Below are 24,831 nucleotides of genomic sequence, written 5' to 3' on the forward strand. Positions count from 1 at the left end.
TTTGTTCCCCTCAGCAGAAACTAGTTCCTTGTTATTTTCCCATCTTCACTTATTTCCAGTGTACTAGTCAGCCAGGCAACCAGTAAAAGGAAAGGCCTGTTGGCATCATTATGTGTGAGATTTTCTATGGGAAAAGGTTTTCTTTTACTCACTTTTTTTAATGGTGTCTGAGATGAGGGCATGAGGCAAAGAGCTCAAATTGGATTTTTAAAAATAAAAATATGGGAAAAGACACTAGCTCAGAAACATAGCCTACAATGCCATCTTAGTTCTAAGAACTGAGTATAGCTCTCAGATAGAATTCAAAGGGTTCTTCATTTTGGGCTCAGCTCAGCTTAGAGAACAGAAGGGCACCATATGGAACAACTCTAAAGCAATTATACCAATAACAGTTTGTAATGAAATGGTTTAGAAATAATAAAACCTAGATTAAGTAGGAACCAGTTAACTGGAACTTTCAATTATCCATATTTTAGTTTGTTTCTCTCTTTTAAAAGAATAGCTAAGTGATGAAAAAACAAACTTCGGAAGTTAAAAATCCTTCTCTTCTTATATTGGAAGAAAATGAGGCTCATGGACTACTGCTTAGTACCTGTTTTTCTACCTAAATTCAGAGATCTAGGAACCATCTTTTAATAGAGGGTATTAAGACTAGGCAAATCCTTAATTTGCAGATATCAAAGACCATTATAGAGTCAGTCTACTTTTTTATAGTTCTCACAGACATGTCTACCATACTGCTAAAAAAAAAGACTAGACTCAGTGTCAAGACCTGATCCAAGGTCAGCTGCCATCTAACAGTGTGGCCATGGGTAGGTTACTTCCTCTGTATCTCAGTGTTTTCCTGTGTCAATTAAAGAGGTTGGCCCTGTCCCTTTCAAGCACTAAAATGCTTTTGAATTTGGTAATCACAGATCTTTAGAATAGTCACCCTGAGGCAATGTCAGATCCTCAACAAAGATAAGCAATGTTTTCTATTCAAAATTGTTAAAATGTATTGTGTGCTAGGGAAATTGCATACAGAGAAAACAATGACTCAGAGAAGGTAGGTAACTGGCCCCTGGTCACATTGTCAGAAGGATAGCTTGAGAGCTGGGATGAGAACCCAGGGCCCTCTGATTTCAGAGGTCATGTTTTTTTCACATCAATGGATATATCCCAAAGGCTCTGTTTAATTTGGGAGTTTGAAATAGGAAATACTGATCCTATTAAGACCAGAAATACCTATTAAAATCCCATGAATTTGATTCAAAGACTAGAAATTGCAGGAAATAGGGGAATGAATTCAATATGAATCAAAGACAGACTATAATGTGGCAGGTTTAAAATAAATTTTTATCTATTTTCAAATAAACATTTATACAGTTATACATATCCAAGTAGATATTATTGCCTCTAATGCATTAGGATTACTTGCTTCATTGTTGATTAGAATAATGTTAGAGAATTGTATATAAAGCCAACAACACATTTATTTTTTAAAGTATCAGCCTTTATGATAAATTCTCATCTTTTGAAGATGGATTATACTTTAGAATTGGTAAAATGTCAATAACCTCTTAAGAGAAAAAAATATTTGTCTTCTTTATTTTATATCCCACGGTGCTTATCCTAGTATTTTTTTACTTAGTGGACAGTCAATAAGCAATTTTTAAAAATTTGATTTATTGTTTTTTACCATACTGAAGTGTGAGAATTTTGTGAAGTTATTAATTTTATTATTCAGGGGTCTCCAGGGAAATAGAAGCAGTAGTATATATTTTATTATTAATTATAACATATTGGCTCATGCAATTATAAAAACTGAGAAGTCCCCTAATCTTCTGTCTACAAGATGGAGACTCAGTCTGGTTCTGAGAGTGTGAGAACCAGAAGCATTCAGGCAGAGAAAGAATTCAACCTTCCTCTGCCTTTTTGTTCTAGTTAAATCTTCAGTGGTTTGGATGATGCCCAGCCACATTGGAGAGGGTCATCTAATGTACTTAGTTCATGAATTCAAATGGTAGTCTCTTCAGGGAACACCCCTATAAACATACCCAGAAATAATGTGTAGCCAGCTCTCTGGGCCATATTTTGCCTAGACAAATTGACACAAACATTAGCCATCAGAATGGATGTATTAAAGCAGAGGAAGAGGGGTCATTTAGGATAAGACTTTTTACTTGTTCTTTTGATTGTATCCAGGAATACTCCTAAACCTTTGTTAGGAACTACTAAAATTAAACTATGTTGTAACATCCACCACTTATATTGTGATCCATTTAGGCACATCTCAGAGGCAAGAGGAAATCTTTGCCTCATAGGAAATTGTTTTCCTTTTTATTGGAAACATTCAAATAATGCATTTTACTGTTTATAGTGTTTTAAGTCAGAGGTGCAGAGTGGTCCTTTGCATTTTTCGTGTGGTGGCTCAGATGAATACTGGACATATAAAATTAAAAATTAAGATGCCTGTTGATGTCAGTACTACCTGAGGATGACTCGTCTTGTGAGAGCTGCATTTGTGGGTTCTATGCCTGACATCAGGCAGGTGGTGACTCTGTATCTGCTGGAAAGCATTTCCCAGAAACATCCTCATGCAAGGCATAGGATCCTCAAACAATGTAAACCAAGGCATGTGAGACAAGGCACTTTCCTTGATTTTATTTGATAATAGTCACTTCCCTTTCATTTTCTCCTGGGCAGAATAAACCAAACTGAATGTTTTTCATGATGGCATTTTAAACATTTCAAATTATTTGTTATAGGCCTGAAGGATTTTAAGCAAAGGTACAATCTACACAAATCTCCACAATCCTAGAAGGACAAGAAGAGCTTTCAGGGATAGGGCACACTTCTATTCTTTGGCACTAAATGAGAATCACACAAATAAGTCATCTCACACCCTGAAAAAATATGCCCATTTTGCTTCTGGAAGAATTCAAGCTTAGGTATGAAAGTTCCCATGAAGGCTGATTTTTCAGAAACAGAGTTGGAAGGACCGGAATTGCTGTTGCAGATATAGGCAATTCCAGGTTTTATATCTCCAACCTGTGAATCAGCACATCCTATTATGTTTTAAGGAATCACATTTTGCTGCCCCTGCAGTCTTGCAGCATTTCTAATTAAAAGTGCCTGCTCTTCTGAACAGGTTTTGTAAGGTTTCAGAAGACACTTTTGTGTTTATTTCCCTTTATTTGTGTTTTTAGTACCACTTTTGGGATATTGCTTTTAGCAAAGTAGGAATATGGAACGCTTAGATATAGTGCTGGTAAAGTGCTTAGAGCAGTAGTATCTGGTTACTTACATAAATAGATGTGAAACATCTGCGGGAAGAGAGGAAGTTTCATATGGACCAATGGTTTTCTAAGAGCAGCCTTTGGAGTGAAGTGTATAGGCTCACTTGAAAGTTAATTTAAGGTAGTTTTTCAAAGGATTTAGAAATATTTGAGTTTAATTTTGGAGAGACTAGATCTAAAGTCAGAGAGATTGAGACAATAGGACATAGGAGTAGAGAAAGGAGAGTTGAAATGGCCAGAGTGGAACTGAAAAGGCTACATTGTGAGGAGACTCAGGCATGGATGGATCAGTGAATTGGGAGGACCTCTGGACACTGAAGTCTGGTCCTCGGTCACAACATCCCTGTTCCCAGATGTCACAGTGGAACACAGGTAGAGGAAGCAACATTCCTCAGATCCTGTGTCTACAAGATGATGGGTCTGGCATTCAAAAGCAGGAGGTCTGAAAGAAGATTATGTTCGCTATTGAAAATGCCTTTGTGGTATGTGTCCTGCATGATATCATCTCTATTTTAGATATCACATTCCCCCCATGATAGCACTCTTATTTGGGCCCCTTGCTGCTGCCAAAAAAATTTCATTAGCTATTTGTGTTTGGAAACTGTCTCTTAATTTTGAACAGAGTGGATATTTTGTCCCCTTGTTCCTGCCTTCTATCCTACTTGCACCATGGGATGATGGCTTACTGATGATGGTTGTACCTATGACTCAAATTCCTCCAAACCCTTTCCAAGAGTAATTAACTTGGAACCTTGCTTTTAAGTCCAAACCCCTGGATTTCTTATCTCTTCTGTAACCATTGCCATCTCAGGCCCACCTCTGACAAGAAGAAAATAATACCAAAGGTAGCAGTGCAAGCAAGAATTTGAATACCTTAAGAGAAAGAAATCACCTTATTTTCAGGCAGAGGGGACTAAATTAATGTTGGGGACTGGCACTATTTCCCTGAGAGATGATTTTCATTTGTTTAACAGTCTTCATGCGTGGGAATGTTATTCAGTTTACCTTATAATACTTCTGAGTGCTCTGTCGCCTTCTTAATCTATTTGTTTGATTATGTTGACTTGGCAGGAAAAGGTATTTGAACACTTTACTGTTCAAATATTCTTGTTTGAAAAACAAGCCTGCAGAACAAACTACCCCACTCATGTTACTACATTTGTAAATCTCCTTATTTTGAAAGTCACAATATGTTCTTCACCAGTGCTCCTTGATCTCACCCACTCCAAGTTTTTATGAGAGTATAAAGATTATTATATGTTAGATACAAGAGAATGTAGTACTATGTAGTTGTTTCACCAATTCACTGTCATAAAATGAACAATATTAAAAGGAAATTGCTGGTCAACAATGAGGAAGTAAATTGTCAGAATAATTCTCCTACAAATAACAATTATATATTTTGAACAAAATGAAAACACTCACACACAATTATTTAAAGGCATGGAGAACGACCATAAGCAGGCAGAAACTGGGTAAGCCTTAGCCATAAAATGTAGGTACTTTGAGAGAAGTCCATATTTATGGGATTACTTTGCCTCAAGTGTCCTACCAAAAACACCCAAGCAAGCAAAAACCCAAAAAATCAATAACAGAAAAACATACTCTAATTTTTAAAGGAATTTAGTAAGTTCTAAGGATATAAGTTCAAAAAACAATGAATTTTATTTCTACATACTAACTGCAAACAATTTTCAAATTAAATTTAAAAAATTTCATTTAATATAGAATCAATAAACATAAAACATTCTAGGAATAAGTGTAACAAAATATATGCAAGGACTCTCTCTACTGAAAATTATAAAATTTTGCTGAGTGAAATTAAAGACACTCCAAATAAATGAAAAGGTTTACCATACTCCTGGATTGGAAGACAAATAGATTCAGTGTAACCTCTATCAAAATGTCACCAACATAAATGGATAGCTGATATAAAAATGTACATGAACTTGAAAAGAATGGACAATAATCAAAACAATTATGAAAAAGAACAAAGTTGGAAAGCTCAAAATTCCTAATATTAACTCTTACTGTAAACTATTGTAATTAGTGAAGAAACGTGGTATTGGAATAAAGATAGGTAAGTAGATCATTGTAACAGAACAGAGTCTAGAAAGAGGCCCATATTTATATGGTCAAGTGATTTTTGACAAAAGTACCAATGAAGTTCAATAGGGAAGGGAAAGTCTTTCTACCAATGGAGCTAGAATAACCGGATACGTGTATAAAAACAAAGGAAACCTCATTCCTGATTTCCACCTCACAATCCACATAACAGTTGATTCAGATTGGAATGGGACTTAAATGGAAAGATATGTAACAACATTAGGTGACAGAGATACAAATTAATCTAGTATGACATGTCATTTCATGCCCACTAGAATGTTTATAATAAGAAAAAAAGACTGATAATTGAAAATGTTGGCAAGGGTATAAAAGCAACTTGAACACCCATATGTTGCTGGAGGGAATGTGAAATAGTACAACCGCTTTGGAAAACGTCTGTTAAACATATGACCCAGCAATTCCAATCCTAGAAATGAAATTATATGTCCACAAGAAGAATTGCGTAAGAATATTTAGAGCAGCCTTATTTATAATAGCCTATTAGAAACAACCCAAGTGTCCATTTGAGTATGAATAAACAAGCCATCGTGTATAATGGAATATTACTCAGCCATAAAAAATAATAAACTATTATACATGCAACAATATCTCAAGAACATGTTAGGTGGAAAAGCCAATATGACATGAAAAGGTACATACGGCATAATTCCATTCATATGAAATTCAAGTAATAGCAAAACTAAGATGCAACAATAGAAATCAGAACAGTGGTTGGTTATGGAGGTGGGATTTTGACGGCAAGGGAGCCCATGTGAATTTTATGAGGTGACAGAAATGCTTTAGATTCCTGATTTGGGAGGTGGTTACACAGCTGTATACATTTATCAAAACTATTTTTTTTTTTTTGTACACAGATCTGTGTATTTTACTATATATAAAAATGCTAGTTTCCTATATGTGTCTAGAGCTAGCTCTAGACTAATATTTGATTTGTCTGTCCAATCCTCATTTTCATCTATAGTCTTGTCTCGTGTTTAGAAATCACTTAGCGGGGCGCCTGGGTGGCTCAGTAGGTTAAGCGACTGCCTTCGGCTCAGGTCATGATCCTGGAGTCCCGGGATCGAGTCCCGCATCGGGCTCCCTGCTCGGCAGGGAGTCTGCTTCTCCCTCTGACCCTCCTCCCTCTCATGCTCTCTGTCTCTCATTCTCTCTGTCTCAAATAAATAAATAAAATCTTTAAAAAAAAAAAAAAAGAAATCACACTTAGCACTGTGTGAAGGGCTTTATATGCATTGTGTTGTTTAATCATCATGACCTTATGAGGTAGGCGCTATAGGAGTTTGTCTGTCTGTCCACACCTATTGCCTGACCTGGCCTCTGTCTTCTAATGCCATCTCTTACTCTAGCTTTACTTTATTCATTGCCACTCTAAAATCTACTGAGAGCCAATCAGCAAAACCTGTTTTCCTTATTGGTTCAATCCTAACTCATGCCAAACTCCTTATATATGGAGTTCTCTCAATCAAGTGCTGACTTGCTCCTGTCTAAATCACTTCATCTCACTGGCTTTATCTATTCTATTTTTAATGAGGAAGAAGTACCTCCTTGCTTAACTGAGTGTGTGTTGAGGAACATAGAAACAATAGCTTTCAATGGTAGGATGAAAATCATATGAATATCTATGGAAATATTAAATATATACTTGCTTATTAATAATAATGATTTAGTTCATACACTTTCACCCCAAATATCACCAAATTCATATAATCTAAATATTTAGTAAAAAACAAAGACTGTGTTTAGTGCTATATTTGTAGAAAAATCCAAAACTCCATGCTTACAAAATGGACTGTAGTTTGTTGGGATGATTTCTCTGGAAGCCAAATCCTATGAAATCATTAAGGAAAAGGGAGACACTCTTGGTAAAGATTACAGCCTAGCAGCAGGATAGAAGGAGGGTGACCAGCTCCCCTTTAATCCCTCCTGTTATATAGAGGAAACTAACAATTTTCCATCCTCAGTGAGGGAAGAAACAGGCAAATGGTATTACATTCTCCCATGTCTAATCAGGAAACCAAAATAGGAAAACATATATTTTCATCAGGGAAGCTGTTGGGTGGTGTGTTTGGTGAAGGACAGATTGTGACTTTCAAAAGGGGGAAATTTACAAATGTAGTAACACAAAGGTAGTGACAGATGTAGAACTGAAGAACTACAGGGTAGAGGAAGGCTTTTTAGCTGTTGCTCATTAAAATACTGTGTGGGAAGTGAGAAACTTTTAATTCTGCACCAACACATTCATCTAAGGGTATTTGTCTTTGTGATGTGAAGGAAACAAAATCCTCTGATTTTTAAACTTTTCTACCAAAGTGCCCTATTAGTGGATGAAGTCATATGTTTACCTAGGAATTGGAGGTGAGAAAATAGGAGAGAGGAGGCTTGACAGAGGAAGAGGGTATAGTTTTAAAATGGTCCTATGCAAGTGGGAAATTTTCTGTTTTATCTTTTTTCAAAGTATGTAATTAGCACCCACATTTACTTGAAGCATTTTATGGTACTTTCAGTTATTCTCAAATGAAGTTAATTTGCCATGTTTATCATGTGAAATTTTGGGGGATGACCTAGTTTGGGAAACTGGATGAATACATTATCGATGGTCTTGATTTTCTGGTTAAGCTTTGCTATCCTTTCCTAGGATAGTAAGTAGTCTATGTTGTTACTCTTTCTACCATTCCCCCGGTGCACCAAACCCTGCACGGGCGGTGTGGAAGGTTGTGGTAAGGAGGTTGGGAGGACATGCAAGTAACAGAGTGAGCATCTACCTACCCCCAGTTGTGGGTCCCTGACATCTGTGGTTTCCTTCTAAGCATCAACATTGGCAAATGGGCCATTTGAGAAAGCATGGGAATATAGTTCTGGGATTTATTGCTTAATGCTGATGCCAACCAAAGTAATTGGAAGGAGCTAGAGATCAGTAGTCTCAGGATGCTAACAGCTCAAGGTCACTTTATATAAAATGCTACATTCTTCTTGTTCATGATATCAGTCTTTGTCTAAGACACAAATTCTTCCAAAAGTTCTTCCTAGACAGTTCTTAAAAAAAAAGTCCATGGTTATACTTGATCATTGTATACATTATTTAATTCATTAAATTCTCAGCAAAACACTATGAAGTAGGCTATCATTTTGTGCTATGATCATTTTATAAGTGAGAAGAAAACCTGTTATAGTTTGAGGATTTGCCCAAGTGGTAATTGGCAAAGTTAAGATTCAAATATTGCAGAGTTTGTGTTCCTAAACATTATGTTATTTATTAATGTTTATTCTACCCACAGATTTTTACAAATAGTGAAAGTCAGACTTAGAAAAATTACTTGGCTTTCCCAGTCCCCACAGCTGATCAGTGGTAGAGTTGAGGCTTTTAGATAAGACTTCTTCCCATTACTGGCCCCGGTTTCTCTCATGTCACTTTCCTTTTTTAGACGAAGTTTCAACTATTGCCTTTCTTTTCATCATTCATTCCTTCATTCAAACAAAACCCAGGGTAAAGCTTATGAAGAGCACAAAGTACAATGAAGAATACAAAGATGAATATGTCTTCTAAGATCCTTTAACCTGCTGAGGGTAAAGAAGAAAAATATATCAGCAACTGATTATGTTTCAAAGCAGAAAGAATGATACATTAAAAGTACAAGCAAAGTGTTATGGTAGTGCACAGGAAGATACCAGCAGTCTTAAGGTGGACTTGGAAAGAATATTGAAGGACCTGGAATTTGAAATGAGCCTTGAAAGAAGGGGAGGAGGTTTGAAGGCAGGGTATTCCATGTAGGTAACTATGGAAGAGAGCCAACTAGGTGCTATGAGAGGTACAGAGGTAGTCCAAAGAACAATCTCTCATCAGAAGGAAGTGAAATGCTACCTGAAGAGGAAAGACCCATACATGTGAAGTGAAAGGGAACAGTGAAGTGTTAAAATGTTGTAGGAGCTCAGAGGTAGAGAACTATCTGAGCACTAGAGTAGACAGGGAAGGTGCACAGAAGGACCAGAGCCTGAATGAGAACTTGAAAGATGGGCAGGACTTCTAGGGAGGAGGAAAGGTGGTGCAGGCAAGGCGAGGGTTCCAGGTACAACCAGGTGGGAATGCATAAGGGTATTTATGGCATAATGAGGAAATACACAGCAACGTGTGTGTGTGTGTGTGTGTGTATTCAGGTGGTGGTTCAAGACTAATTGCAGCAGACAAGAGAAACTGAGCAAGTGATGCCATCAACCAGTGTGATGACATGTGGAGTCAGAAGTGAGGGACCCGGTTCAGTGTCCTGTAGGCTACAGAGTATTGACAGGCCCTGGAGAAGGTTGTTATATACCCTGAGTGATTGCAGCTCATGCATCAGTCATGGGAATGCCTCTGGCTGAGAGTAATCTTGTTGGAAACTTCATCTTTAAATATGAAGAGCAAAAATAGTCCACGACAGTACAAGTTGTTTATATTTAAGGGCTCTCTTCTTTTTATGGGGAAACAACAATATTCCGTTGTGTGCAAAATCTAAACAAATGCTGTAGAGGTCTGCACCGTTTTACATTTTTTTTTTTTTTCGTACTTATTCATTAGAGTCTCTAATGCATTTGTATGAAAACTTAAATCAACGGCTAGTGATGAAGAAATTTGAATTCTGGCATATGAAAGTAGTTGAGTAGGAGAGGCAGCAGAGAGATGGAATGGACTTCAAGGAGTGTAGAGAACTGATAGTCTCCATCTGCCATGTTTTGGGCATCTGCTGCTGCATTCACGTTGAGGCCATGCTCTCCATGAGCTGCTTCCAGGTGATGCCTGAGTATCGTGCGATGACAGGGCCTGGTGATTTCTGACCGTTGTTGGGCTCCTCTATGATTGTCTTTGCACTGGAATGCCCCGAAGGGTGGTCAAGACTTTCTCAAAGCTGCACTGTCATCTGAAGCTCTTCCTAAGGAAACCTCCCTCCTTCCTTTCCTTTTATAAGATTTGTATCTTCATCTGATGGCTTTTCCTGTCTCTTCTTGCTCCCTATTTTCTCAATAAATCTCTTGCCCTTGAATTCTCTCTTGGTATCTTTTTCCTAGAGGACCCAAACTTATAAGCACCTTTATGATGATCTAAATCTAAAAAATAAAACTATAGTCTAGAATAGGGGTCAGCAAACTTTTTTCATTAAGAGTTAAAGAGTAAATATTTTCAAGTTGGTGGGCCACATAATGGTCTCTGTTGCATTGTTCTCCTTTTTTTTTTTTTTTAAACAATCCTTTAAAAACATAGAACTATTTTTTTAACTTGCAGGTTGTAGAAAACTGGCTCCTGCTCTAGGATATAGAAGATCTAATTTTGGAGGTTGTTTACCTGCTGTGTATTTCCATTTTATTATCTGGAAAAAGGGGCTAATTTCTGCCCAACAAGCTCATCAGGGATGTTTGTTAGTTTTACTAGTTATGGTACTGTTTTCAAAACGGCTTTGGGATCTGAGCAAGGAGTAGACTGAGATGTGGTAGGAATTCAAGAAGTGGGAGTGATGAATGACGAAGAATATATGTGTCTGAGGCAGGAAGGCTTTGGCAAAGAGAAAATGTATAAATATAAACAGGAACAGTGGGAGCATCAGAAGGCCTCTCTTCCATAACTTCAGTAAGTCAGCTGTACACAAGAATTTTGAAGAATAGGAATGGAAGGAAAAAGCTAGAGAATAAGAACAGATGGAGAAGGAAAGGAGAGGAGACAATGAGAAGAAGGCCAAGGAAAGGAAAGAAGGCAGAGATTGTTATGTGATATTTTTTTATTCCACATAATAAAATGGTTGAGAACACATGAAATGGAAAAGGGAAGAAAAGATAGAAAGCCCATGAGAGTAGAATAGATGACCTAAAATTTGACTGAAAATAGTTGTCCAGAAATTATGTTTTAGATTGCGTAAAGGTAACTCACCAGGAAGACAGAAGAATGTGTAAGGAAAGCCTGATTAGGATCAGTTATAATGAACTCAGGGAACAAATTCTTCAGAGTTCAAATTTCTGGAGTTTGATGTGAATGTTAGCTTGCAAAGAAGTGGTGTTATTTATTTATTTATTGGACATCTGGTAAATGGCATCTTTTTTTAAAATTTAATTTTATTTTTTATTAACATATTTATTTAAGGGGTACAGGTCTGTGATTCATCGTCTTACACAATTCACAGAAGTGGTGTTATTTTAATGACTGCATTAGAAGAAAAAGGGATTTAGACCACTTAATGGAACAGTTGTACAAGTTCTGTTCATTCCCACTAGGAAAATATATGATTCAGGATGTAGGAATCTTTGTTCTCTATTAAATGTCCTAGTGAAAGGAACATTCTGGTGTGGTTTTAGATTAGAAATATAAGTATTAAATTGAACTAAAGTGAGAGTCTGGATGGGATTAACTATCTGGGGCAGATATGTACTGTGTTTCATCACACCATTCCCTTTTTCTGGGGACACCTGGCAGTTAGGTTGGGTGATACCAGTGAGTTTTGGCCAGTGAGATGAAGACAGAAATGGTGCGAGCCACTTTCAGGCCCAGACCTTAAAACATTTTTCTTGACCCTCAGCACTCTCTCCTGCTGCAGTGAGCTTAGAGGCCAAATGTTGCATTTGGAATAGCTACATGTTGGAGGAGGGCAGCCAAACTTCTGCCATGCTATGCCTGAGTAAGAAATAAACTAGTTGATGATATTTGGTGCTTTATTTGTTATTTTAACGGAGTGTAGCCTATATTGATCAGTACAGATTCCGAGGTACCAACCCACAGTCAATGGCTTGCTTCATGTAGGGCTCAGATAAACATCTGCCTGTGAAGTTTAGCTAACCACTGTCATCAAAGGGTGGCATACAGAAATGCCTTCTGTTGAAAAGCAGATTCAGAGGAAAGCAGATGTTGCTGGAATCATTTCAAGGGTATAGAATTTTAAAAAATGAAAAAAAAAAAGAAGCTCAATGGAATGACACTTGCCCAAATGAATTAAAGCAAGCCTTTTAAGGCCACAGGGAAAGGGAGAAAGTCAGACTTGATATGTACTGTTTGGAGATACCATTACTGAGGCAAAATGTAATGATGATTACTGGTGGTGTTAGTTTTGGTTGGGGGTACTAGCAAATTCTGCTTTCTCATATTTAAAAACTAGTGAAAAGGGAACGTTCTTCTGGAGATAAATTGTTGTTCTAACATAGTAGGTAACGTATTAAAGGATAGATATGGGTGCATTAGCGGTCTGATGTGGTAATTTACCTGATATATAGCACTGATCCTTCTAGCCCCCTGCTTCAAACTGCTATGGTTCCCTCTGTCTCTTCCCTTGAGCACCATGCATGCTTATACTGAATTATTTAATCTTTCCCAAATGAATCTTCCATTCTCTCAGTTTAATGGTTTTACTTATCTTGGTTCCTCTGATGGACATGCTCTTCTTTTCCACTTTTTGCCTGCTGAAATCCTAGTTTTTTTTCCAGGCCTAGATCAAATGCTATCTTCAAGTAAAGGATTTCCTGTTGATTCTAGCTTATCATTTTTCCCTTGGTTCTTTCATGGAACCTAATAACTTTATGATACCACCTTCTTTCTACTTGTACTATAGTTATTTGTATTCATGTCTTTTCTCCCCAACTATTTTGTAAACTACTTGAGATCATGTCAAATTTATTTTTTATATCTCTTAGTACAAATCAGACTTTCTAGTCTTACGAAGTAATAAATAAATAAATGTTCAATTCAATTGGAGATAAAACAAAAAGAAAACACTAGTTCTCTTTAGCATTACTCGATAGTAAAATGTACTAAAGGAGATAATTAAATTAGCAGAATATTGTTACAAGACATGAGAAAGTGAGATGAAGGGAAATATTGGTAGCTATTCTCAATAAATAGAAGGTGATATAAATAACAAAATATCAAAAATCAATGATGTTGGGACAGCTTGTTATTAACAAAAAAAGAAAGGAAAAGAAAAAGAAAAACAAGAGAAGAAAGAAAGGAAAAGAAAAAATTGGTTTAGAGCCTTACCTTATCATCTACCAAAATAAATACCAGATAGAGCTAAACATAAAAAAAAAATCAAGTCATCAAACACTGGAAGAGATTAATATTTATCTTGTGCCTGGATTTGGAAAGACCTATTACCTTAAAAGCACTGGAAGAAATAAAAAAAAAAATACAATTGACTTGAAAAACAAGTTCAAATAGCCTTGGTTCTTCAAAACAAAACCATGTAAACATAAAGGCAAGCATCAACTTGGGAGAAATATTTGCAAGAAATATAATAAAAACAAAATTTACCTCTTCAGAATAGAGAGCTTATATAACTTAGATGGACAGTAAGATTACAACGGTGCATGAACTGAGAATTGATAAAAGAGAAAATAAAATTTTTAACATCATTAGAACGATGCAAAGAAATGCAAATTAAAAGAATGATTAGAAACGATTTTGGGCTATGAGATAATATTAAAGATTTGATTACTGATAACACTGAATGCTAAGTAGGTCAGTGAGTCATGCATTTATACTTACGGTAGTGGAAACTTTCTAGAAGGCAATTTAATAATATGTATCAAAAGACTAAAATATTTATAACTATTGACTCATTAATGCCATTGCTAGGAATCAATCCAAAAGAAATAGTGGGCAATATAGACAGTTTCACACACAATGATGTTTATAGAAGTGTTATTAAAAATGGTAAAAATTAGAAACAATTTAGGTATCTAGCGTGAGAGAAATAGTTCAATAAATTATATTTATGAAAAAACATTATGCAGCCACTAGTTTTTTTTAGATTTTATTTATTTATTTGACAGAGAGAGAGAGTGGCAGACAGAGGGAGAGTGAGAAGGAGGCTCCCCACTGAGCAGGAATCCCGACGTGGGGCTCGATCCCAGGACCCTGGGATTATGACGTGAGCCGAAGGCAGATGCTTAACAGACTAAGCCACTCAGGTGCTCCAACCACTAAATATTTTTATAACAAGTCTTACATGGGTGCCTGGGTGTATCGAGTCCCACATCAGGCTCCCTGCCAGTGGGAAGCCTGCTTCTCCCTCTCCTACTCCCCCTGCTTGTGTTTCTGCTCTCGCTGTCTCTCTCTCTCTGTCAAATAATAAAAAAAATCTTTTTTTTTTTAAAAAAAAGAGTCTTACATGATGTGAGGAATTGCTTATGATATGGTGTTGAACAAAAGTGTAGGATATGTACCTTTATAAGATTTCATAGAGAGAGGAAATTTGTCGGAATGTTTACTGTGCTATCTCCTTGTGTTGGCTTTATAAATTTTTTCTTTGTCATTTTCAGATTTTCTACACTAATTGTGCACAGATTTTGAAACAGAAAATTGTAAGCAAATACACAAAGTTTAAAAAGACCAATAGCTTGAATTAAATGACCTACACTCACAAAGAAAAAGTTTATGAATTTGAAATTCAGAGTATTTCCAAAGGTCTATAAGAAGTTAAAGCATTTATTTATTTATTTTTAAGATTTTTTTTTTTAATTTATTTATTTGACAGAGACAGAGATAGAGCAGGAACACAAGCAGGGGGAGTGGGCGAGGGAGAAGCAGGCTTCCCGCTGAGCAGGGAGCCTGATGTGGGACTCGATCCCAGGACACTGGGATCATGACCTGAGCCAAAGGCAGACGCTTAACGACTGAGCCACCCAGGCGCCCCAGAAGTTAAAGCATTTAGAAGCACATTCTCTTTGTTTAGATTGAGGGAAATTTAATAAGGGGATCACTTACTAAACTACATGGTGCTTAGTGATACTAACAAGAGGCAATTTAGCATCCCAGGGTTAGCAAAGCGAAGAGCTGTTTCCATCCCTAGATCTCAAGGGGTATTGGAAAAGGATAGCCTTATGGAAAATATTCCCTGGCAGGGTCAGCCAATACACAGAGATCAGAAGATGGAGCAAGGAGAATAATGATATCAGCTGTACCTCCCTCCTGTTCTCCAAGCTCCTGCTGATGCTCCTCTTTGGGTGACCTCCAACTAGAAGCCAAAGGGCAAGGGAGCCTGTTGATAAAGATCAGCATCTTATTGCATAGAGCAGGATGGAAGGAAGAGAGTAGACCTGGAAGATCCATGAGACATGCAGCACAGATGCTGTAGGAAGAAAGAAAAGCTTGTCACAGTGGATCTCATACGAAATTCTTTATATAATGAACTGTTGTTCAAGTCAATATGAATTGGGGGACTGATTGATACAAAATCTTCCAAGTGAAGGGGAGACCTAGTCAGTCAAGGCTTAGACATGTCACATACAGCAAAAGGATTTTTGGATACAGCTAGTATTGTGGGGAAAATAAAATAGGCTATAGTGACAAATAAGCAATTTATGGAGTTTCATTAAAATAAAAGCTGAACAAAAACAATCACCAATTTAGGGATAAAAATCCACTGGAATAGCAAAAATGTCGTTTACAAATAAATGTGGGTGCAGGTCAGGGAAAGAACTAAGAAGTCTTGGACAAATTATACTAAAGAGCATACAGGAACTGAGGAGGAGAAAACCATGGTAATTTGAAAAATTGGAAGGTAGGAAAGGTTTATATACATTGCATATATTTTGCTATATTTCTTTATGAAAAAGTATAAAAGTGAAAGTTTGGAAGGTAGGACTTGAAGGTAAAAATTTGAAATTAAAAATTGTGATTTTGTTGTTTGTGATTATTTAAAGCTAAATTTAATAATTTTGTAATTTTTTTGTCTGTTTTATTGAGTGTTAGATTTTCAGTGATGTTTAATTCATTTGAAACACATTTTTGTGAATTACTTAGGAATGAGGTCATGTTATAAAAAACAGAATATGGTAGTTTGCCAAAGTTTTTGGATAATTGTTTTAAGTGGTAGTATTACCCTTGGAAAATAAAATGTGGCTGTTTTGGAAAGATAGCATTTCCTTCAAAGGTTAAAAATATATTGACAGCCCCTGAGATTCAACAGGAATTCATCTTTAAGATAAAGCCCACATAAAAAATTTTAGATATTGCCTGATGGCAGGGAGATAAATGGTTGTCAGAAAATGGAAAAGACTCACTTTCTAAGTCTGAGTGGCAATTTTCCTATAACTCTGTCACATGGATAAAGTACTTGCCTTTCTGAAGGGCTGGCTGGCTGAAGGGGGAAGGAAGGACTGGCCAAGATTAATGAGATAAACCAAAATAATATTTATTTTCTGAGACACTCTATTAACATCTCAGAGTAGGTCTGCCAGAACCTTTCTCCCAGTATCATTATGCGGATGACATAGTTAAGACATTTATTAAGTTAATAGAAGTGGGAAATAGAGACACCCTGCAGAAACATCTTTGGCAAAACTGAAGGGATCTATTACAACTCTGTATTATGTCTGTTGCTCTTCTTTTGCCTGATCTTATCATGTGTGTGTTTGAAATTTGTTCATTATCCCTCCCTTTTATTTAGAGCTGGGTGAAGGAAAGAATGTATGTGGTGTCATTTTTAACTTTTAAGAATAAAGATAACCCATGGTTTAGCTGAAAAGCAATTCGAGCAGTAAGATTATTGTTTGTGTCAGAGAGAGAGAGAGAGAGAGAGACAAAGAGATTGAAAGACAGAGACACAGAAAGGAGTTGTTAGTATCAGTTGTGAACTAAAATTTAGAAAGTACTTTTAATTAGCCAGGCACAATGTGTGTTTGCCTGTTTTATCCTTTTACTTGCTTGTGTATTAATGAGTATTTCCAAGACTGGCTGAGTGTCCTTCCCACATTCAGGAAAGAAATGTATATGAGAGATAGTGCTGCCAGATACATGGGGGATATATTTGTTAATATACAGCATAATACAATTTTGGATAATTTCCTTCTCATTGCCCCAAAAGCTAACCAGCGGGTGTTAGTATAACATATGTGGGGCAGTCTTGAAGTTAAATCTTATTTCCCTGCCAACAAGGTCATTATACCATGAAAGTACCCAAAGCAAATGCCCCACAGCATGTGTGTGCATCTTACTTTGCCCTTCTTTTGGTTGTTTTAGTCCAATATTCAGATCTGCGTAAGTTGAGAGATTCTTAGGGGCCCAGTAATCCCACTCTAGAGATAAAGTGTTACTAGTAAAGTATTTATCTTTCCAGTCTTCTGCAGTGCACATTTAAATGTGTACATTTTCTACATTATACTGCATTTTTTTAAAGATTTATTTATTTTAGAGAGAGAGAGCCTGAGAGCAAGTGTGCGTGGGGGGTGAGGGTGGGGATGGGGTACGGAAGGGCAGAGGAAGAGAGAGACTCTTCCTCCAAGCAGACTCCCTGCTGAGCGTGGAGCCTGAGATGGGCTGGATTTTGACCCTGAGATCATGACCTGAGCCCAAATCAAGAGTTGATCAATTAACTAACTGAGCAACCCGGGAGACCCTCTGTATTATACTGAACTTTTAATCTGCATTCAATATATGATAAGCCAATACCTAGCAATTACCTGATCCTTTCTTATGGTTGCATAGCATTCTGCTGTATAGATATATTCTAATTTATTTTAAAAACTCTTTATTGGACAACTTTTAGGTTGTTTCAAATTTACTGATGAAACAGTGCCCCCAATTAACTTCACAATGCCATGTATCTTTGCATCTTTGTTTTTGTTTTTATTTCTGTAGGATAGATCCAAAATGTGGAATTGTTGTGATGACATATATTTAGATTATTGGGGTGGATTGAAACAGTGCCATCCAGACAGCTCTTACAATTTATATTCTGAGTGTAAGAACTCTATTTCCTTACACATTCACCAGTTCTGGTGTCTTACTAATGTTTGCAGGAATAATAGATAAAAAGCGATTTAATTATTACATTTCAACTAGTTGAAAGGTTAAATAAAATTTTACTTTTTAAAAATTGAAAATCCAAGTAGTTAAAAAAATCCAAAAAAGGAAGGAAACCTCCCCCCCTCCGAATACACCCATTTTCCTCATTATTTGGTGCAGATGTTAAATGTTATCATTTTTCTCTCACACGGCTCCACTTTAGGAACCCTCTCTGTCTGCCAATGTTCTTCTGTAATATTGTAACTAGAGTTACTTATTCTTACCATAATTTGTGTGGATTCCTCTCCTTTTGTAGGAGTGCATTTCCCTTTGTGAGATTAACTGAGAGGGAAAGTCCTCTGTCATCTGATGACTTTGATGCTGATCCTGACACAACTCACTAAGTGGATCCTATTTCTTTCCATCTTAAGGGTGGTGATTTTTACAGCTTTGAAAATAGCTCGTATTTAAGATCTGCCTGTTACATAGGTTTTTTTTTTTCCCCTAAACAATTTCCTTTATATGGCAGTGTATATGATTTCTCGTTGTATCAATTTCAGTTGGATCAGACACGAATGTCCAAAGTCCGTAGTCATTGTCATTTGATAACTGTTAAAATTTCCACTAGACACATTATTTCTCTGAGTGTTCAAACTTGGTTATCATAGTAATAATAGAATATTTTGTTTGCATGCTATATTTAAGAAATCACATTGAACTTTATGAATCTAGTAAAAGTAATGTGCTTGAGATTTAAAGCCTTGTGTATTAACATTTCAATGATTTAATAGTAGGCATTGGGGTAGTAAAAAGAGGCACTTGCTCTGCTTTATGTGAGATTGGTATTATGATATGTATATGCATGGGAAGAATTGATGAGAAATGGAACTGTGAGTAAATTTTTTCATATCGTCTGTATCTGAGACCATGAGAATATGATTACCTAGAATAAGAATTTTTGAGTTTTTACACACAATAATTTCTAAGTCCAAGATCTTAAAATATATGCAGTTTAATTGGAACAAAGTTTACTTTATCTGGAAAACGAGGATAACAGTATCATTCCTGTCCCACATTACAAAACAGTGTATTTATTACCAAACAAATATATATTTGATAAGAAATCAAATATACATCTAATATTGCCTTTTTAAAATCTTTGTTATTACCTAAGTCCTGTGTTTTTGCTGCTTATGTAAAAGGCTAGAAGTTTATTTATTTTTATTTTTATTTTTTTAAAGATTTTATTTATTTATTTGACAGAGAGAGAGAGAGAGCACAAGCAGGGGGAGTGGCAGGCAGAAAGAGAGAGGGAGAAGCAGGCTTCCCGCTGAGCAGAGAGCCCGACATGGGGCTTGATCCCAGGACCCTGGGATCATGACCTGAGCGGAAGGCAGGTGCTTAACTGACTGAGCCACCCAGGCACCCCAAGGCTAAGAATTTTAAATGGCTGCTTTTGATGCTTCATATTAATTGCATAAATTATTCAAGTGCATAGTTTATGTGTACATCTTTAAAAAAGGATCATTTTCTGGAAAGAGAAATAGGAATGTAACTGAGGGGGGCAAATCCAGGCAAATATGCTTGTTCTGCACTTTTATCTTGCTTTCCATTCTTCCTTTTTACATTCTGGATCCAATTTTTAATACAGTATCAAATATATGTATTAAATTAGTATTAGAGAGTCTGCATTAAATACTTTTAAATAAAACTATTTCTATTTTACCAATAAGAAATGGAATCTCGGTGAGGTTAAGTGACTTGCTGAAGTTCACACAGCTAGTAAATAAGAGAGCTGGACCTGGCACCCAGAGCTCTTTGGTACTCAATCACTGTTCCTACCCTCAGTGTTCCCTGTCACCTGGGGCATTTGTGTTCATGTATCCTTATTGTCTATCCTTTTTATTTCATGAATACTAGCTGAGAGTAGTAGAAAGAATGTTGCAGTAAAAGTCAGGAATCTGGGGTTCCAGGTTGACTTCTGTCTTATTAGCTCTGTGATCTTTGGTTATGATTGACATTTCCCTGAACTTTCATTTCATACTCTGGAGAATGAAGCTAGTAATACCATCTACTTTTTTTCTACCCCTTTCACAAGATTGATATATGTGCATAATGAAAATTTTGTATAGATATTATAAAGCTTTGTGGTAGACTGAATTATTGTTAAGAATTGTCTCTGTCTCTATGGAAGGATTTATACTACCCTTTTCCACTGATATAAGAGTGAGCATATGTTTTGCTTTAATCAATAAAATGTGAGCAGAACTGATATGCTTTGTTATAAGCAGAAACTGTTGATTTCTTTTCTTTGACTCTATTCCTTTTCATTTCTTCTTGCTAATATTTTCTCTGAGCTCATCTCTTTTTTGTAATAGTTGCTAAACACAGCCAAGAGTAGCCCACACATAGTATTAAACAGGTTCAGCTGTTAAAAGATAAAACTGCCAAGGTCTCATGCAATAGGAGGCCTTTAATTAACAACACAGGCTAATTCAAATAGACAAAACAGCTTAAACAAAAGCAAGGGTGTGGTCATAAATCCCATTGTTAAAATCTTCAAGTTGACTAAAGTAATACCCACTAAATTCTTTCAACTAGATAAAATTTCCCAGGGAGAAGAAATTAAGATCATGGCTCTTTCATAGAAGCCTGATAAGCTTAGTCTGGAATGGAGGCTTGTTCTAAAAAGAATTATTATTATGGTTCTTGGCACATGGTGCTGATTTGTGTCAAATAGATAAGAAACTATTTTTTTTTTATAGATTAGTGTGACCCTAAATTCCACTATCCTTAACTAACAGAGATTCAATTTTTAGAACTTACTGTGACCCTTAGGTTTTCAATCCTTTATGGGCAGAAAACAGGATGTGAAATTTTCTGATTCCAGAAAGTTCATTTGCTCTAATTCCCTTCTAAAAAGGTCAAGGGAGATAAATGGAAAAAGACCTGCCAGAGTTGAGCCAAGGGCCATTGATAACAGTGGAATAGAAAGCTATTCCTCCAGGCAGAAACAGGGCTCAATCAAGAAACATTACCTATTAGGGCACCTGGGTGGCTCAGTCAGTTAAGCGTCTGCCTTCAGCTCGGGGCGTGATCCCGGGATCCTGGGATCGAGTCCCACATCAGGCTCCCTGCTCAGCGGGGAGCCTGCTTCTTCCTCTGCCTGCCTCTTCCCCTGCTTGTGCTTGCTCGCTCGCTCTCTGACAAATAATTAAATAAAATCTTTAAAAAAAAAAAAGAAACATTACCTATTGTATTGGTCTAGGGCTGCCCCAACAAAATACTACAGACCAGATGGCTTAAACAATAGAAATTTATTTTCTCACAGTTCTGGAGGCTGGAAGTCTGAGGTCAAGGTGCCAGCATGATCAGTTTGCCATGAAGACCCTTCCTAGCTTGCAGACAGGTGACTTCACTGTGTACTCACATGGTCTTTCTTTGTAGGTGAGGCAGAGAAAACGAGCACAAGCCCTCTGGTTTCTCTTGTTATGAGGACACTAATCCTAATGGATATAGGCTCCAAATTTACTCTCCCATTTAACCTTAAGTACTTCCTTGGAGGCCCCATCTCCAAATATAGCCACACTGGGGGATTAGGGCTTCAGAGCATGAATTTTGAAGGGACACAAACACCCAGTTCATAATACTTTCCTTCAGGGTAGAGTCCTTACAATGCCTGCGAGCAGGATTTTAGAATTACTACAGCTGCTTATATCTGCCATTCTTCCTGTTTCTGAATGGGTGTGTGCTTTTTATAATGAGGGGGAGGGAAGGCTGATAATTTGGGTTTTCAGTTCTAGTTCTTTGCATCAAGAGGAACCACATATGAATCTGGTATTGAAACTCTCAAGGAGTGCAAGCTTTATGCCTTGAGGGGATGATGGGACTTTTGGATTGCTTCCTTGTGCAGATAGGATGGGAATTATTGTATTTTATATATGGAAAAGGGATGTTAAATACTTGCAAATAAAAGAGCAGACTGTTACATATTATGATATGGTTTAAATTTTTTTTCTGCCTCCTTGCTGTGACCCTTCTTGTCATGTATCTATCTCCCTGTGGAAGAATTCTATATCAGAATCTTATTGATATAAGACTTGGCAATATGACTTGTTTTGTTTGACCAAGAAAATGTGAACAAAAGTGATGTTTGTCACTTTTGAGGGGAAATGTTAAGCCAGAATATGCTTCATGATGAGATGTAAAACATCCTAGATATAGGATCCTAGATACTCTGTCAGCCTGAATACTGTTGAGAAGATAATATTGAGCACAACCATAATGGGCATGTGGCATGAATGAGAAAAAAGCACAATAAGACAAAGCTTTTGTTGTGTGAGCCATTGAGAGTTTGAGCTGGTTTCTTATCACATACAATCCAGCCTAGGATAATCAATAGTATCCTATATGTATATGGGGATTTCATGTTATATTTAGTGTATAAGTTATATCTAATTTATCCAAATTGACCAAAGGGTTAAACATACTATTTTATTTAATTTGCTAGTATCTTGAGGTTAAGACTGAGTTATAGAAAGGCACATTTTCTTTTCTTTTTGTTTTGTTTTTAAAGATTTTATTTATTTATTTGACAGAGAGAGACACAGTGATGAGAGGGAACACAAGCAGGGGGGAGTGGGTGAGGGAGAAGCAGGCTTCCCGCTGAGCAGGGAGCCCAATGTGGGGCTCGATCCCAGGATCCTGGGATCATGACCTGAGCCGAAGGCAGACACTTAACGACTGAGCCACCCAGGGCCCCGAAAGGCACATTTTCATATTGAAAAGTAGCCCAAAGAAGAATTGAATCATTTATTCTATTTCAGTGTTAGTTTTATAAAATCCACTAAGCTGTTCTTATCACAAGTTTGGAATACAGCCTTTAAATGAAGAATGGAAATTTTGGAAAAGAATTTGTTCTTCCAGAGAGTGTGCCATGACTGTAGCTCCTTTACTGTATTGTGGTAGGATTGTAGTAATCTAATTCTGCTCACAGGGATGACAAGCATGCTGACTCGTCCAGTCCTGTTTCATTATAATAAATTTAGGATGACTTCAGCAGCATTTTCTATGAATTGGCCAAAGCAATTAAGAGGCTAACTTTGCTTTTTCCTAATTTAAATTCAATTAATACTCCAATGCAAGATCTCTATCAAATATGAATCAAATATGAAGATATTTCAAAATAGTTTATCTGGTCTTCATTAAGGGCCTGTTAAACTATGAAAAAAGTACTACATTTTTGGACATTTACATGATCACATATAATATTAATTGCCAAAGTTTACTAATTAGCTGATTAAAGTAACTGTTCTTTGTATATATGTCGTTTCCCTTACTCTAGAGTCTGCACTCTGAGTAGTGTTAGGAGCAGAGAGAAGAATTTTTGTGTCATAAGGGAAAGGGTCACCCAAGTCTTCCTTGGTGATCAGATCAGAATAGTGATCATCAGTATTGTTTTCAAAGTTGCACCAGCTAAAACTCCTTCAGTCACCACCCTGTCTTCAATCACCTGAAAAGACTGGGTGCTCATTAGTAAGCTTCTCCATTCAATTTCTGGTGCTGAGCATAGTGTTGAGGGAGGGAGATTAAATGGGCTTACTCAGCACTGCAGACAGAGTCAATTGATCTTCCAGGCAGCGAATACTTGATCGGCTCTTCTCATACTTACCAGTATCTCTATGTGAAGATGTCTGAAATCGGTGAACAGTAGTAGCCTAACCAAGTGAGATACCAGTAGGATGTGCTATAGTTGTAAGGACAATCTATCCACCTACATTAAGACCCAGAATAATTTGTGGACATCAGGGCCCAACCTAATTGACAAGATTTTTTTTCTTATCCTGCAATAATTCCAAAGTCATAAGCCCTATGTGTTTTTATCAAGTGATTGTAAAATACTGTCTCAGTACAAAAATCTTTTTTTTTTTTTTTTTAAAGATTTTATTTATTTATTTGAGAGAGAGAGAATGAGAGACAGCACATGAGAGGGGGGAGGGTCAGAGGGAGAAGCAGACTCCATGCCAAGCAGGGAGCCCGATGCGGGACTCGATCCAGGGACTCCAGGATCATGACCTGAGCCGAAGGCAGTTGCTTAACCAACTGAGCCACCCAGGCGCCCTCAGTACAAAAATCTTAATTTTATAGATGGGAAGTACAAATATTTGCTTGAAGTTCATATGATGTGAGAAAAAGAAAATCAAAACAGAACAGTTCCATTTGTCTGATTATTATAGTGCTCAGAACGACTGAGCACAATATATTCATTGATAATAGCCCCAGTTGGGGAAATCTTGGTGGCGAGAAAGTTGAGTGTTCTGGGAGTCAGTCCCCTGAAGTTTTGCAATGAGAACATCTGAAAATAGGTGACTTCTTTTACAGAAATAGAAAAGAGAAGCTATTTCTAGTTCAGTAGTGCATTATTTGAGAAGTCTGTGTCTGTGTTTTCTGAATATTGCTAGTAGAAATGCTAATAAAACTCATGGAAATTTCCAAATGCTGTGGTTCCCAAACTTCTAATATTATGTATTATGTACTTTCTTGTTTTGCTGTTTATTTAGCTTTGCACTTTATTTTCATTTTAATCAGCTTACGCTCTCTAAATATTTGGAGAAGGTAAATCCTTCTAGTCAAGCCTTCTTGCAGTGTAACAAGGATAATTTAATATTCTTGTTCATATTTATTCAATACCTA

At 36.7% G+C, this 24,831-nt stretch overlaps 1 long non-coding RNA gene across 2 annotated transcripts in view; it reads left to right on the top strand.

Annotated features, from left to right (window-relative positions):
* The window catches only part of LOC145722862 (uncharacterized), a 376,891-nt gene that overhangs the window by 134,925 nt on the left and 217,135 nt on the right, over nt 1-24,831 (top strand). The gene's annotated exons all lie outside the window — the stretch shown is intronic.

The sequence above is a fragment of the Leptonychotes weddellii genome, chromosome 8 (genome assembly GCF_054177405.1).
Source record: "Leptonychotes weddellii isolate Sample4059 chromosome 8, ASM5417740v2, whole genome shotgun sequence".
In the NCBI taxonomy this organism is placed as follows: Eukaryota; Metazoa; Chordata; class Mammalia; order Carnivora; family Phocidae; genus Leptonychotes; species Leptonychotes weddellii.